General features: G+C 50.0%; 1 long non-coding RNA gene across 1 annotated transcript in view; it reads left to right on the top strand.

The window, feature by feature from the left end:
• The window catches only part of LOC110312099, a 48,566-nt gene that overhangs the window by 3,224 nt on the left and 33,042 nt on the right, over window positions 1-12,300 (top strand). Inside the window, exon 2 of the long non-coding RNA XR_002380022.1 lies at window positions 11,632-11,795. This is a non-coding gene — a long non-coding RNA (uncharacterized LOC110312099). The remainder of the gene's footprint in view (window positions 1-11,631; window positions 11,796-12,300) is intronic.

The raw sequence follows: 12,300 nt of genomic DNA, 5'->3' as shown, positions 1-12,300 counted from the left end.
CTTCAGGTGCTCCCACTCCTCAAGTGTCAGGTGCTCCCACCCCTCAAGTGTCAGGTGCTCCCACTCCTCAAGCTTCTAGCCCCATAGCTTGTTTCTTTCCATCATCTGTGAAGACAGAGTTCTAGGTCCAAAGTAGTCCAGTATGGGCTAATGGCTATGAAGGACGGTCTGAGGCCTGGGGCTTTGGAGGCATCCAGAGTGGGGCATGTTGCAAGATGAGCAGCTGGGCCCAGGCTGTAGGTGCTGACAGCAGAGAGTCTGCCCTCCCTCTTTGGGAGTGAGTGACAGCAGCAGGTCTAGGCCAAGTGGCCTGATGGGGCTGTCAGGCCTCTTCAGCGACCATGAGATCCCGGAAATACCAGGGCTGGGAGGGGCGGTGGGGGGACAGAGGCTAACCTGTCATTTGAATCTCTGCTAGACTATCCTTCAAGTCCTGGCTGCACTGACTGTCTTGCCTAGCACCCTCTGCTGCCACCAGACCCCAGCCCTGAGCTTCCTCTCCTATCGAGCTCCAACACCATACTCAGAAAGACTTTGTGTTTTTCAAATTAATGCAATTAAGAGCATTTAAGTTTGTGAATGATAGAGGGCTCTTTTTTTTTTCATTTTCTTTTATTTGATTAGAGAAATTCCCACCGCACAGTTCCTCCAAATGAAACCCAGACCTGAGGCCCATTGTTCCGAGGGCTTCCATGAGAATGTGTTACCTTTCAATCTCACACACTAATGTGTTTAGCGTTACAGTCCCCCCCGGGGCGGCTGCAGGAAGGATCTGGAGCCTTGATTAAAGCGGCCTTTGCTGGGCAGGAATGTGGGTCCCTCCACCCGGGAGTCACAGGGGCTGGGTGCTTGGCTAGGCGGAGCCTCTGCTCAGATGGCCAGCAGGGGACTCAGATCCCTGGCAGCTGTGCCCCAGTGGAATTGGCCCTTTCCTGCTCCGCTGCTGTGGGTCCTCTGAACCTCCTGCACCACCCTGAGCCCTATCGCATTTATCAGCCTATAACTGGACACTGCACGCACACCTTCGTCCCACTTTTTGTCTCGGTTTTGTTGTCCCTCCCTCTGTTCTTTTTCCCCTTTCTTCTTCCCACCTTTCGGTCCCCAATTACCATGTGGGTCCTGGTGGCACAGAGAAATCACACCGTTCCTCCTCGGCGGGTCCAGGGCCTGAGCTCCAAGGTGAAGCAGAATTAGATCCAAAGCTAAAACTGATTAGAGCAATGTGCGGGAAGGCCTGAGAAAGGGAGGATGGTGGGTCAGAACCCCTGTTAAAAACCTTGACTAGTGCCAAGTTTAAACAGGATGTTGAGTTGACACCTTCCTGCCCCAAATCACCAAAGGCTCAGGCTCAGCACTAGGAAGCCAGGTTATTTCTCTCTCTCTCTCTCTCTCTCTCTCTCTCTCTCTCTCTCTCTCTCTGTATGTGTATGTGTGAATGTGTATGTGTGTGCATGTATATGTGTATGGATGTGTGTAGTCTTCCTTACGCGTGTATGTGTGTGTGTTGTACGTGTGTGAGTATGTGTGTGTATATATATATGTGTGTGTGTGTGTGAGTGTGTGTGTGTGTGTGTGCAATGTTCTTCGTATGTATATGTATGTGTAGTCTTCCTCATGTGTGTGTGTGTGTGTATGTGTATACTCTAGGCCAGTGTCCTGGTATAGAAAATTGGTAGCACTTCATATCTTTAACAGCCCAAGCCAGGATCCTAAAACATACTGTCAAAGACCTGGCCAAAATGACGTAAGGCTGGAAAACAAGACTTTTGAGCTGGGACTCAAAAACCAAGCATGTGGACTCTCAGAAGCCACTTGGCTACACCCAAGTAGTTGGGAAGAGCTTAGGAGAGATTTGTGATACATACTTCCCCGCCCACCCTCCCATCCCCCATCCCCCACCCCCCCTTCCCCCAATCCTCCCCACCCCCTGCTCCTCAGCTCCTTGGCCTGCTGCATTCCTGGATGCCTCAAACCTCCACAGAGACTACATGGGCACACATTGTTGACCCAGCACTTGAGGCTGAGGAAGGCAGATCTCTGTGAGTTCCAGGGCAGCCACATCCACACAGTGAGACTTGGGGTTGGTGGTGATGGAGGGCTGGGCTGAGATTTCTCTTGCAATCGCCACCAGGCTCCTGCAGAAGAAGGCTGCCCCGTGGAGACATGAGTGGAAGCAGGGAAAATTTGAGTCAAAGAAGACAGAAGTCAGTTTTGCTACACCTGGAGAACAGGGAGGTTTAGAAACGTGGTCCCACCTGGTCCCACCCTGCCCCCTCTACCTGGGGTCTCAGTTTTCCAGGAAGAAAAGAACCCCATACTAGGCTGGGAAAGTTGGGGGACCGATTTACAAGACTAAGTGCTGGGGTTCATTGTCCTTTTGTTCCACACAGACACTAACCCAGGCAATAGTTGGCCGATGAGATAAATCCACCTACACCTTCAAGCTGTTCTGCCCCACACAGGGCTCAGAATGTCTAACCCTTGGACCAGTACCAGGGTTCTGCCACAAACATCTGCCAGGGCCAATAGCCCTTGGGGAGCAGATACATAATGTAAACTACTTTTGGATGAAGGAATCAGAAAAGGAGAAGGTGGTGTGGGGGAATCTGGAGAGCAGTGGGAACTGCGCAGGAATTTGGCTTTAGGTCTCTCTTGAGCCTTCTTAGACAATCACCTTATGTGAGTATCTCTCAGTTTCCCATGCTTCAGGAGGGCTGGGGAAGGGTGGATGATCCCAAAGGTGCACAAACCAGAGACTGTCTGATTGTTCCTGTCGGGCCTTGCCAGTTGGCCTTTATTCCCCCTGCTGGGAAACTTGCTTCCCTAAGCAGGATTTTATTCAGCTAATTTTCAAATTTTACTCATGATTTCCAACCACTAGCAATGCTTCCCCAAGATGACCAAGCTTGGCTTTTGCCTAGGCTCTGATCAAACCACACAGACAAAGAGCAGAAGACAAGACGGGGGTTCACCAGGACAGCACCTTGAGAAGAGCAGCATTTTTCAGGGTCTGAATTAGCTGTGTCCAACTCAGTCAGGGTCAAGAACTGCCAGGAAAAGTTCTAGCTCCAGGAGGAGTTCCCAGTAATGCCACCTTCATATCCTCTGAGGCCCTCCACAGGCACGGCCACACATGTCTAAGGCTTCGGCAGTGGTTTGAGTCTGAGTGTATCTGATTGAGGGGTTGGAGCTCAGGAGAAAGACTGACTGCTCAGGGGTGAAGGCTACTATCTCGTTGCAATTTCTGAGGCATTCTGGAAGCCCTCCCTCCCCCAACACAGCACCATATGCTTGCAGAGTTACCTACACTGACAGACAGGAGAAGAAGAGGGAAGGGCCTGTTGCTCTGGCCTATCTGCAGCGAAGAATCATCTTGGAGTTTTGATTTTTCATGGAAATGAACCATTTTATCTCAGAACTCAGGGGGCAGGGAATGAATTCCCTTTCCTTAATGCAGATGGACTAAATTCCCTTTGCTTTCTTGCTTGGAAAAAAAAAAAAAAAAGAAAAAAGAAAAAAGAAAAAAGAAAAAAAAATCGAAAGCTGCTGCCACTTGCACTCTTGGATGGTGCTTGATAAGGCTGAGCTGGGTGCTTTGCAGCAAGCAGCCCTGCTTGGCTAGGCGCAGTAGCCTGAACTTGGCTTTGAGTTTGGTATGGAGTTTGAGTAGGCCAGTGAACAGTTTGACTCAGGTAGGGAAGGGTCTGAGAAGGACGCTGGAACTTCCTGGCATCGTCAGGAAGACTTTCAGGCAACACTGTCCTGGACTAGGTCTAACACTGTCTCGGCTCACAAAAGCCTACCCTGAGCCTGGTCCGGCAGTCCACACTGTGCCTTTGCTTGTAGCCATGACTGAGCATGGTCGGTGCCAGGTGCCTACCCTTGTTCTCTCATTGGAAAGCCATTATACAGGGTGAAGAAACGAGGCTCCAAGTGTTTAGTAATCTCTGAGATCTTACAGCTAAGGCCTACGAGGTGGCTTAAGAGGAAAAGGCCCGTGCTGCCAAGCCAGATGACCTGAGTTCAGTCCCCAGAATATGCATGGTAAGAAGAGAGCCAACTCCCCCACAAGCTGCCCTCTGATCTCCACACACATGCCACTCCCCAACCATATACAACATAAATAAACATAAATCACATGGAATTTGAAGTCCTGCTTCTTGAGCCTGTGTTCTTTGTTCTAAACGCGATCCTTCCTGATTTGGGTTGCAGCTAACCCAGCCCGGATCCTCTCTTCTCTTGCTCCACCCCTCACCCTTACTTCCAGCACTGACATTCAACACTGAGGCACCATGCCAACCAAATAAGAACAACTTCCCTCTTCTAGGTTCCCTTGGCCTTCTGTGTGCCCTCGTGGTTCTTAAGTGTGTCCCCAGATTGGCAGCATCAGCACCACATCCCACCTCAGACTTGCTGAATCAGAAACTCTGGGCACAGGGCCCGACGGTCTGCTTTAACAAGGATTCCTCTGATTGTGACACATGACAAGCACCGGCTGCCTCGTGCTTCTTCAGACCGAACAAATCTTGATAACAGTTGAGGGTGAGCTTAGGTCTTGTTGGAGTCTTTGACACCTGAGCCACCTCATCAAGTGTGTTACGAAGGGATTCTGAGTGGCTGAAAATTAGGTAGCTGAGGCTGTTTTGCCTCCCTCTGCTGTTTTTCACTCTTGCGTTAGCATCATTCTAGTTCAGATATAGCTGACAGAAGAGGCCACTGAGCATTATTAATACCCCTCCCAGAACCGGTTTCAATGGTTCAATCAGAAACACTTAACACACATCATTTAGGGGTTGGAGAGATGGCTCAGTGGTTAAGAGCATTTGCTGATCTTCAAGAGGACCCTGGTTTGGTTCCCAGCACCTCTACTGGGCAGCTCATTATTGCAGCCTTAATTCCAGTTCCAGGGGATCCTGACTGTTTTTAGCTTCCCCAGGCACTGGCACATATATGATATGCACATATATGCCTGCATGACGATCACATACACATAAAATAAGGATAAATATTTTTTTTAAATTCCCTGTTTTGAAGGGAAAATCATCTTGGACCATGTCAGTTCTTGAAATGTCTAATAGCCTTTGACCCACAGTCCACAGTTCAGCCCAGAAAATGACTTCCTAAACATATTTATCCTGACAGTAAATCAGGACAAATGACAGTGAACTCTTACCTCACTAAGGAATACTCTACTAAATTGTCTGTCTTTCCTTTTGAATCTGTCCATTTTTGTTCCATGTAGTTGAAACACTTTGTTGGTTGCATATATGAGTATGATTGTTTTCTTCTGCCATTATTTTCAACTTGTGTCTTTAGATTTGAGTTGCATCTCTTGTAGACTGCAAATAATTAAGTCTTTTTTTAAGAAAAAAAATCTCATCTGACAATCTCTGTCTTTTAATTGGAATGTTTAGTCCATTAACATTTAATGTAATTATTGATATGGTTGAATTTAGTTTTACTTTGCCCCTCTGTTTTTTATTTCTCTATGCTTCTTTCCCTGCCTTCTTTTGGAGTTTCAGAATTCCATTTAAATTTATCTATTGGGTTTGTAGCTATACCTCTCTGCATTAATTCTTTAATGATTGCCCCAGGGATTACAATGCATCCTTAACTTTTCACAGTCCACTTAGAGTTACTATTTCAAGTAAAATTGTAGAAACTTCATAACACAGATGTCCATTACTCCCTGCCCCCCTCTTTCATGCTATGATTAGCATATGTATTACATCTACATAAATTATAAAACCCACATACAATGTTATAATTTTGTCTTAAACAGCCATGTGTATTTCAGAACAATTAAGAGGGCTTATTGCCAAAGGGAACCTCAAAATTAAGGGAATTCTCAGGAATCTGATTCTCGTCATGGTTAGAAAAAGGAGCCTGGATCTTTCGATGCTTGTTTGTCCCTTCCAGGTGATGGTAATTCTAGGGCCACGGAACATAACCACAGCTGATTCATCAGTAACCCTGCCTTTGTTTCCCAGTCTACTGGGACCTAATTATCAGACCCAAAGTCCACTCCAGGATATCCACAGGCCCTATGGAGGAATCCCCGGTAAAGCTGCAAAGTGAGCGTCTCTTCTGTCCCGTTTTTTTCTGCTTCTCTCACGTGAAGCCCTTGGTCTGATGCTTTGACTGCTGTGTTTTCTTTTTCTTACCCTGTGATAAATCATGCAGCCAAGGGTTTGCCCCCAAGCATAATAGGCACACTGGTCAATTTTGCTAAGTGAGTCCACAAACCCCAGACAGACCTTCTGTTTCCTCTGTGTGGTATAAGACACTGGGAAGAGGAGTTAAGCTCCTTCCTTAAGTAGTGGCAGGGAATCATGCCCAGGGCGGGGCCCCGGGTAACAGTCTTCTCCAAGACTGAGACATTCCGTGATACAGGGAAGCTCTTTAAACAGGAAAGTAACAGATTCAAAATAGCTTCAAGACCTCCCTGAAACTAACTAGATTCACGAGGCTCCTTCCTGCCAGGGTAGGCAATAAAAGCTGAGAGTCCACCTCAGACCAAAGGAAGCTGAGCCGCAAGGAAGACCGAGACCAGACCAGCTACCTAAAAGCAGCAGAAACCAGCCGAGCTGCCTGGAAGAGGCTTAGACCAACTGAGTCATTTGGAAAGGACATTCTACAACCTGCAGGCTGTGCAGTGGGCTCCCAGTTCCCAGCTTCTTTGAGCTGTCACCCATGCTGGGGTGGACTTTGGTGATGTGGCTGCCTTTGAGTCATTTCTGCTCCCGTAAACAACCCCTCACCCATATTCCTGTAAGGAACCCCAATAAACTCATTGGTCCACCAAGTTCGACTTTTGTCTGTCATGGGATTTCTGAGGTAAATAGATTGGCATGCTGCATCTCCCTAGGAACTGTCTTGTCACACAACACAGGGATATAGCCAAACTGGGGTATAGCCAAACCGTCACTGGGGGAATCCCTGAGATCTGGAGTCAGCTCCAGCGGGATGCAAATGTAAGGGTTGAGATCAGAAAGGCTGCAAAGCAGGGGAAGAACCAGGACAAGATATGTGGGTGAAACGAGGGAGCTCTTCCCGTTTACCTGAAGGAAGTGCGTGCTGGCCACCCAGAGCTGCTGACCAGGCAGACTGGAGGACTGAAGCTTTTGGGAGAAACCATAGTCTAGTGACGAGGAAAAGAATGAAAAAGCTGCTTGAATCGGGGTAAGCACGGGGCTACAGGCCCTTCTGTACGGGAGGCAAAAATACAACTGGGCTTTTCTGGGGCACACCCTGGGTCTGGTCCAAGGCAGAGAGTCTGAGGCTGACCAGAAGAGGCCCTTTATCCCAGAAAAAAAAGGGGCCTCTGAGTGAGATTTACATTAAGCCTCAAGAGGAAGAAAGGTGTCTTAGTCAGGACAAAGGAGGCTACCAGGACTGGAGGAGGTGAAACTGGGAGGGCCTCTGAGTCATGCCCTCCTCACCTTTACCAAGCCAAGTGAATACCATGTGACACACAATACCTAACCTCATATGAGATGTGATCATCGATCGTGGGGCAGGGTTTTTTTTTGTTTTGTTTTGTTTTGCTTTGCTTTGCTTTTGTTTTCCACCAGGCTTAGATAGAAAGCCATGTTGGGGGTGGGGGTGGGGGGACAGAACAGGAACAAGCCACAGCCCACAGGAGCAAGTTAACCACTCAGCCAGGCACTGCCTGCTGCTGGGGTGAAGGAAATGGCTATCCTGCACAGTGGGAATTAAGCAAATCTTCCAGTGAGACTGGACTTGTTAAAATAATAACCCGAAGTGTTTGGGCCCATGCCAGGAAGGGAGCGAAGGCACCACAGCTGACAAGATCTACTGTGTACACATCCCCACAGTGCCCTGGCCACTAGCGGCTGCTACATAAGGCTCTGTGCCTACCACAGCTCAGGACACTGAGAGGTTTCAGGGCACTGGAATTTCCCCATTTTACACTTTTGTGTGTGTGTGTGTGGGGGGGTCTCTGTGTAGCTCTGGCTGTCCTGGATTCACTTGTAGACACAGGGTGGCCTGGAACCCATAGAAATCCACCTGCTTCTGCCTCCTGAGTGCTGGGATTAAGGCCTGCCCCATGATGCCTGGCACAGTTTTGCATTTTACAGAACACCATGCTCTTCTCTGCATGCAACTTCTTTCAGACACTGTGTAGACAGTACAATCACAAAATAGGCAACGCCGTGCCTCCCATTCAGTTTCCAGAGCTCAAAGCAAGAGGCACCCTCCACCCCCTTTTCCCAGAGGAACCCATAGTCCAGGAAGTACACTTGACATCCACCTCGGCTCTGACCTACGACTGAAGCCATTTCCCAACAGAAAGGACCTTGGAAGAATTCAAAGCAGACTCTACAAACTCCTCAAGAGCAGCCTCCCTTAGGAAGCCTAGGACAGGGAACCGTGGAGACCCCTACCCCAAGCCTTCCTCTCTCAGTTGAGCTCTTAGCTTCTGGGTAGGTGTGCAAATTTATTCTCCTTGTCCCCCAGGGAAGAAAGCAGTATCCTCCCAGGTCCTTACAGGAGTGCTCACTGTCTTAAGTCCTGTGCAAAATCAGCAGGGCAGTTGGTCCTTTTCAGAAAATGGTCTGCCTGGATACTTAGATGTTTCTCTGCAGGGCCAGTTACTGGACAGTTCTTGGTGGGAACTTTATAATAAAGGAATTTTAAAATTTTTAGTGAATGTCCAAGTCCCAGGGAGAGTCTGCTAGGTCCGCCTTGTCGTAAACAACTAAAGCAAGCATTCTGCCTAATTACAGGTGTGTGTGGTATGGCTGTCTTTCTAGTTGGAGCTGCCCATGCATGCTCCTGGAGGCGGGGCCAGGGGAGCCTGCATGCTGCTCCTGAAGCCCAAAGCCTTTGCCTCTCCACTTTGCCTGTTTCTGTTTCCTTCCCTTGCCCAAGTTGCCAGGACCTGAAGCTGTATCACTAGTTGCTGGCCACCTGGTGGTTGTGCTGTAGTGCCTGGCTGCCTGGTGGGCACAGGGGTCCTGGGAGCCTGTCTGCTGCCAGTCTCCAAGCCTCCTCCTTTGCCCGGCTCTCAGCATGTCTCTTTAGTGGCCAGCACCAGTCAGTGGCCCTTCTCTAGGCTCAGGAAGACATACCTCCTTCAGGCACTGGCACCCACACCTCAGCTGAAAGGCCAGATCACTGATAACACAGTATCCTTCAGCCAGCAAATGTGGGGGTCAAGCTGACAGTTGGGCAGGTTGGTGCCTGCATACTGACTGGGGCAGAGGCTAACTCAGTTCTTTCCCATTACATATCGTGGATGTAATCTGCTATATGCTTCATATGCTTTCGGCTTAGTCTACTGAGGTGAGGGGTATCCTTTGGCATAGCATATTAGAGTGGCCATTACAACCATTCCAAGCCATACGATCCTGCTCCTTCTGATTTAAATGATTAATAATTATTTATTAACAATTAATTAACTAGTGATTAGTCTGCTTTTGCTCAATTCTCTGAGGGCTTTCCCAGACAGCATAAGTGGCATTTGTGTCTACTGTCTACACTGTAGAAGTGTCCCCTGGATGCCAGAAGTTTTATGTTTCCTGCTGGGCACCCAGTGTTCATCTTATACCGGGTACTTTCTGTACCCACCCCATGGCTCTTTTCATGTCTCAGGACCATCCCGTACTCCCTCACACCACTGAGTATTGGTTTAGTGGGCAGTCCCTGAAGACCAAAAAGGAGCAGAGCTGAGCTGGTACAGCCAAGTGTGTGTTGATGTGTGGAGGGTGTCATCCTGGTGGAGCCTACCCTGGCTCCTACACAGCTGTATGATGGGAGGCAAGGGGATTGGGACAGGTTCCACAGGGTACAAAGTACAGGCTTTGATAGTCACTTCTTAGAGGGGTGGGGTTCAGTACGAATGGGTAGAGGTGCCAGGATTCGAACTCAGATCTACCTACCTCCTAGCCTCTGAGAAAATAACTCCCCCAACCCAGCCCTGGGAGACCCTAGCCACATTCATTGAGTGCATGTGGCCTCTAATGAATGCACTTGAGAAGTTTCTGTGCCCTGTCAAGTGTCCCCCTCCCCGCCCACCCCCAGCTCCAGAGGCCTTGGAAGGCTGAGGCCATGTTGAAGACCAGACCTATCAGCACCTCTGCCATTTCATTCCTCAGGGTGCTCAGATGAAGAGCCTCTGGGTCTGCAGATTTCCTAGGGCCTTGCAAGTGATACCACCTGGTGTCCTGGTGCAGGCTGCCTCTGCGGCACTCCTGCCAGCAGCCCTGGCATGTAACGGTCTTTGTTTCTCAACACCCTGTAACATTAATGTTCCCTCTCCTGTTTGCTGTGGCAGGTCACACATCCCCATAGACTGAAAAGGAAAAGGTTTATCTCCTCACTTCAGGTTGGAAGGACAGAACGCTGGAGTCTTTCCCTGGTCCTGCTGGCTCTGGGGCTGCAGGCAAGTTGAGCAATCTCTCTGGCCTGGTTGCTATCTGACCTTTACCCCTATCCTTAGAAAGTGAGACCACATCTCCTGAGGATGTGGGTATAAAGCTCCAGGCCTGGGGCAGGGGCTCAGTGTTTTCCTCTTTGCCTATTTTTTTTTCCTACTGTGAATTCTGAAGGTGCTGGTCCAGGCTCCCCCTGCAAAGGATGAGTGAACTCCACTTCCCTGTCCCTCCAGCTAGCAAGCTCTGCCGGGAGCAGCCACAGAGAGCCTTGGAGGGCATTCTGAACATCCTGGGGGGTCCTCCCAGGAGACAGGCCTACTGGCAGCAAGGACCCGGAGAGTTCACCTGTATGGGTCCAGCCTGGTTCTTCTCCAGGGCATGTCCTGGGCTTTACTCAGAATCCTGTGCCCAAGACCCAGCTGGGAAGTCACAGGTGGGCTGGGCAGACTGCTCCCGGAGCCAACCCAACTTCAGCAGTGAAGTGAGAGCTACCTCACCCATACACGGTCCTAACAACCTGGGAAGCAGGAATACTGGCCCCCATCTCTACCCTACCTTTCTCTTTTTTTCTGCTTCTGTGGTTTGCTCCAGACCATCTCTGGAGCAGTGAGCCTTTGCCCTGCCTTCCTACGCACAGTTCAAGTAGGAAAGTGTTCACATCTCAGTCCAGAGAGGACCTGGCTAGTGCTGGCCTCCAATGCAGGCTTCCACTTCTGGGCAGATCTTGGACCTAAGATGAGCTCCTCCCATCAGCAAAGGCTGAAGTAAAAACAACCTCTTAGGAGGCAATGATAACAGGAATAAGTCAGCCCATCCATGACTATCCCACAGCATCCTATGCCCCAGGTCCAGAGGGAAGTCCTTCCTCATATCTAATTCACAGCTTTCCTGCTGTGATTCATGCCTGCTTCCTCTGGGTGTGTGTGGCTCATGCCCCCTAACTGTTCCTCCCCGACTCTTGAGCAGGCCTTCTCCTCTATCCTACTCAGCTAGAAGCCCCACGGGAGTGAAAGTGAACTTTAGGGGGATGTTTAAAGTTTGGCTTCTCATCACTACATCTCAGCTGAGTCCATAAAACCTCCCTATAAAGCCCACTGGCCAGCCAGCAGCCCTCTGCCTCCAGGCCTCCGTTTTATGATCAGCCCCCATTTCAGACACCAGCTGGATGTAGGAACTCGGGGCTTTTATGAAGAGATGTTAACGAGAAGCATCTCTGCCTGATCTGTTTCAGCATCCCCTCCTGGCCTTATTCACAACTCCTTCAGTCAAAGCCTGTGCCAGCCAGGCTCCTTCTCTGGGGCAGGTGCGAACTGCTTGGGCATCCTTCCGGGAAGGGAGCTCCCAGCTCCCGGCAGGAGCAGCAACGCAGTCACACCGCTGTTTGCAGACTCCCCAGTAATTGTGAAGGTGTTGGGAAAACAAACATTACCAGCAGTGATAAATGATGGGGCGGGGCGGGGCGGCGGGGAGTTGGGGGGTGGGGAGCTCCGGGGTGGGAGGGGCCTCAATGCAAAGGGGAGGGTTGGGCTCTGCGCCCGAAGTCTCCAGGTACAGGCAGGCGGGAGTCCGGCCCAAGCCGCAGGAGCAATGCAGGGTCGAGTTTCTCCAGAGCTCAGTCTCCATCTGTCAAGTGAAGAAAGATAGTGCTGGTTAGTTAAAAGAAGAGCCAGACGTGATGATAGCAGGGCACTGGCACAGTCCTTGCTCCTGTATGGCTTTCTCCTGTGTACCTCTCCCACCCACGGTATAGCAGGCCAGCCCAGACAGAGTCTTGGTCCCAGAGAAGTGCAGTGAGCAGCAAACACAAGTCTCTCGGAGCTACATGCCCAGCCCCAGCCCCAGCCCCAGCCCCAGCCCCAGCCCCAGCCCCCCCCCCCCCCCCCGTCTGTATTCCCATGGT

This window comes from Mus caroli, chromosome 16, assembly GCF_900094665.2.
Source record: "Mus caroli chromosome 16, CAROLI_EIJ_v1.1, whole genome shotgun sequence".
NCBI classification, from domain to species: Eukaryota; Metazoa; Chordata; class Mammalia; order Rodentia; family Muridae; genus Mus; species Mus caroli.
This window is presented reverse-complemented; position numbering and strand designations above follow the sequence as displayed.